The sequence below is a fragment of the Paroedura picta genome, chromosome 4 (assembly GCF_049243985.1).
Source record: "Paroedura picta isolate Pp20150507F chromosome 4, Ppicta_v3.0, whole genome shotgun sequence".
NCBI lineage: Eukaryota > Metazoa > Chordata > Lepidosauria > Squamata > Gekkonidae > Paroedura > Paroedura picta.
Genome location: NC_135372.1, coordinates 124,884,117 through 124,888,869, shown reverse-complemented (window position 1 = coordinate 124,888,869; position 4,753 = coordinate 124,884,117). Strand labels below are relative to the sequence as shown.

Genomic DNA, 4,753 nt, shown 5'->3' with positions numbered 1-4,753 from the left:
GTATTGGGGGGAAGGGGCGCTCCACGTCCTTCTATTTTTGCAAAAATTCGCCTTTCCCCTGTCGTGCAGCTTAATGCTGGGGGCGTGTTTGGCTCAAAAGTAAGCGCTGCTGACTTGAGTGGCTTTTACTTCCGAGTAGACGCGCCGGAACCTCTGCCTGCTTTGACTTGGAATTCTGTTCTAGCCCATCCACGTAAAACACATCACCCCTCTCTTGCCTGTTGGCCAGCGTCGAAGGGGGCGGTTACAGAAATATATTGGAATTGGCATTGATTTAAAATTGGAGATGGTTCTCAACATGAACATGCCTGAAAGGGATTCGTAGGGGTTTACTTCCGGGGAGGTGGGGGAATCAAAGTTGCTTGATCCTAATACAATGTGTGTAGATATTCCACACGCAAAAGTGTGTATGTAGGAAGATCAGAACTTTGGTTCATATGCTGGCCATTTTTAACTATCTGGGATGCTGGAATTCTCAGCTCAGGGTTGCTAGGATTATGAAAATAGTGTGTGAGAAACACATTAAACGTTTAAAGTTCAATATTCTATTAGGACACCCGAAAAGACCAGCTGGATTGTTGATTCAGTGCCTCAGCAAAGCTGAACTGTGGTTTCCCCATACCTGTTGTGTCGTCACAACTACCCTGTGAGGTGTGGTTAGGTTCAAAAAGCAGGCTTGGGAGGGTCGGAGTTACAATCCCCATGGGTCATGAAACCTGTTGGGGTGTTTGTGTCAGATACTCTTAGTGTGTTTTATCTCTGAACGATGGTTTAGAGTGGGAGAGTAGAACTAAGTATGCCATCTTGAGTTCTTTGGAGACAGTGTGGGATAAAGATTTTCAAGACTTTTGGCTGTCCCAGGGAGCCTCATGAGAATGGGGATTTGAACCCAGGTCTCTAGGATCCTAGTATGAAGCTCTGACTGCTACACCACACTGGACTTTATGGGTCACAGTTCCTTAGGCCTCTGTGGTCATTTGAACCCAGGTTTAAGGTCAGCACTGTGTATAGTCTCACAATGAAGTCCTGTTATAGAATTACCATTCCATCTTGCCATACCGCAGAGATATGTAAACAGCTGGATATTTCCTTTGTAAAGTGAAACAAAACTGCCTCTGACAAAGTGGGGTCCGGTGCACAAGAGCTTATGGCACAGTGCTTTTGTTTATCCATTAAGTTCCCCAAGTTTCTGTTATTTGACTGCAGTGGGAGAACACATCTCCCTCCCAATGGGTGCTGCCAACTTTTAAACTAGCTTTAACAATATCTTTAACAGTCATTTGAACTGCAAGTGATAATGTTCATTCTCATGGCACAGAAAGCTTTGCCTACTACTTCATGCATATCAGTCTGCTGTTTTTAAAGCAGAAGAAAGAGCCAGGCTTGGTCTTGTAAATTAAATTCCTCTCAAGGAACACAAATCTAGGGAAGATACTCTCTTCTACTAATCCTTTTAAGGTTTTCAGAACCTTTCCTGCCTTCCTCTTGAGAGACAAATCTTCAGTACTACAGTCTACCAGCTTGCTCACAGGACTAAAGCTGAACATGGGCAGACTGTTTTATAGTGTCCCCTCCACAAATCGGGTATGGAGAAAACTAATTCTGCCGTTTTGATAGAAGTGTAGTGGGTGACTATTTCCCTGAAGATGTTGCATACTTTGTGGCCTGGAAATCTTTAGCTGGCCCAAGGGATAGAAGGAATTTCTGTCCAGATGGAAATTTCTCACCTTCTGCTTCTTGCTACATCTCCCCCCCCCCCCCCATATCCCCTTGGAATGCTGTTCCTTAAGGAACAGTACTCCCTGGAGTAGCACTAGGGGGAGTAGCTGGTCTACTGCAGGAGAGGGGAGCTGGAGAAAACTTCCCTCTTAGCAGTGGAAATCCTCTGAGATCCAACCATTACACTATTACAATTTATCTGGGTTGTTGTAAGGAAAAAATGCAGAAGTAGAGAATGGTGTAAACTAGCCTGGGTATCCATTGAAGAGAAAGGTGGGGTATAAATGAAATAAATAAATGGCTGAGGCAAATCCCAGTTGGGAGAACTGCCAATCCTGTCTGTCCCTACCCAATTTCTAAAAGCATGTGGTTGGCACCAGGAAAAGTGTCAGTGGGTGTTCATAGGTGCTACATTATGAGCTATGAACCCCTGAAACTAGACTCTATTGCACAATGCCTCACTCCAGGGCCTGGAGTTAGTTACGGTTACTCTATTGTACAGCTCATATATATATAGCAGGTACCTGCCCATAAAGGAAAGGTAAAGGAATCCCCTGTGCAAGCACCGAGTCATGTCTGACCCTTGGGGTGACGCCCTCCAGCGTTTTCATGGCAGACTCAATACGGGGTGGTTTGCCAGTGCCTTCCCCAGTCATTACCGTTTACCCCCCAGCAAGCTGGGTACTCATTTTACCGACCTCGGAAGGATGGAAGGCTGAGTCAACCTTGAGCCGGCTGCTGGGATTGAACTCCCAACCTCATGGGCAGACAGCTCCAGACAGCATATCACTGCCTTACCACTCTGCGCCACAAGAGGCTCTTACCTGCCCATAGATGTGCACATATATCTGGGTGAACATTGCATATTGCTTGCATATTGCTTGCATATTGCCGTACACAAGGGGTTGGTTGTGGGTAGTCAATGTATACCATTGTTCTACAGGGAAGAAGTGCTGAGAATGAAAAAGAAATTAGTCTGAGTAAACAGTAGTGATCTGGGGCAGTGGTCTGATTCTGTGTTCCGTATAAGGAAGATTCATGTGTTCAAAAAATGATTAGCTATTATTATTTGACAATTATTAACAACTGTTTCTCATTCATGACCTCACTAGAGAAAAGCGGCTGCAGTATGGACAAGGAGAGGGACAGAGAGAGAGAGAGAGAGAGAGAACTAATTTGATGGGATCAGTCCTTGCAGGGTGGGGTGGAAATTGCCTGGAAAACAGGATGAGATTTCTAGTCTTCCAAGGCTGCATTTAAACCAAGGAGCAGTGGGCAGTGAATATTCTCTCTGGCTTCTGAACAACTGAAGTTATGCTGATAATCACAATCTTTTGCCCACCCAGGTTTAATAAAAGGAAAATGTGATTCAGCAGAAGCTTTCTACATGTTAAAGGTTAACAACTGTAGTAGTGCCATATAAGATGTTCCAAACCAGAGCTTGCTTTATCTGATTTCCTCAGCAGAGGAGGGAGGGGTGTTGATATGTGTCTGGGTAGTGAGCTTACCACTCCTTGTCTCTGTTGAGGCTAGGACTCATAGTTTCAGATGTCCTTCCAGCTCAACAATTTCACACTGTAATTCTACTTTCATTGGGTTTATGTAAGCAGGCAGTTTTTTAGTTTCCCACTGAATGCCTTGGTCTTTGAAAATATTTATGGGTGTGATAACTTTATTCAGTTTGCCCAATGTAAATGATGTAAAGACAACTGCTGGCCATGATATTGTTATCTCACATATGAATTGCCACACTTTACCAAAACAGTTTAAAAGGAAGACTCCTTGTGTGAAGCTGCCAAGTTTGAATCTATATCTACATTTTATGATTGATGATGATGATACAGCCAGGCTTGGGCTCAGCTAAACCCTGGATTGGCTAACTCACTATGGAAACTAATTGCCCCTTGTTGGAAAATGATCTGCGCTATTGCATTTGATCAACATGTCATCAGATGGAAGTGGTCCATTTCCATTCTGATGGAACTGTTTATTCTTTCTACTTCAGTGGGGGAAGTCATCCACAGATGGTTAGGTCATGCCTCTGCTTGCTCAGGTAGGGCTATTCATATTCAAATTATTTTAAGTGGCCTTAATGGGTGACCATGGGCTGCCCTTCCAGTTTCTAATAGCCCTCTGCTCATGTAGCAGGCTCCTGGGTAGTTCCAGTTACCTGCTGGTGAAAAACCTTCTCCTATTTAATCACAAGATGAGTGAAGGTAAAACTCCAGGGGCTGTACCCACTCACAGAATCAGCGCAACAGCCCTGAAGACTACGAAAAAGGCCTTCAAGTAGTCAGCCCAAGGCTTTTGGGCTGGGGCCTCAGACTAAGAAGAAAGATCTCAAGGAGGTGGCTACTCCCCCAGGAGTGGGGGGAGTGCCAAGGTGCCAGGCAGGAAAAGGGCCAAGTCAAGCACTCCACACCTGGGCACAAGAGAAAGTGTTTGTGTGTGTGTGGGGGGGGAGGGGGTAGAAGGCATCCTGTGAGTCAGCATCCGCTGTAATGGTGGCACCCAACTTGTCCCATCATGGTGTTGTTTTCCGGGGATAGGTTGCTCCAATGTATGAGACTCTAGGCCAGGGGTGGTCAAACTGTGGCCCTCCAGATGTCCGTGGACTACAATTCCCATGAGCCCCTGCCAGCATTTGCTGGCAGGGGCTCATGGGAATTGTAGTCCACGGACATCTGGAGGGCCATAGTTTGACCACCCCTGCTCTAGGCCACAGTAGGCTCAGGAGTCTGAGCTCAAGCAGATACATCAAGAGATTGACACATTTTCCTCTCCTGGAAACTCTCCACAATCTTGAGGGCACTGCCCCACTCACCATTTGAAGCAGCTGAACTAAAGTGTCTGTTTTGGAAGGTGACCTTCCTGGTGGCAGTGATGTTGGTGAGGAGTATCAGAGATTATAGCACTGTCCTCATGAAAGGAGCTGTGCAGCTTCTGAAGAGATTTGGTGACAGTATTCATGGATTTTTCCTTAATCTCCAAAGGGAACTCTGTTCTGCAGGAACCAGAGTCCGGTATGGCCAGT

At 45.6% G+C, this 4,753-nt stretch overlaps 1 protein-coding gene across 5 annotated transcripts in view; it reads left to right on the top strand.

Moving 5' to 3' along the window:
* Nucleotides 1-4,753, top strand: part of ZMYND8 (zinc finger MYND-type containing 8) — a 109,868-nt gene that overhangs the window by 525 nt on the left and 104,590 nt on the right. The window lies entirely within an intron of this gene.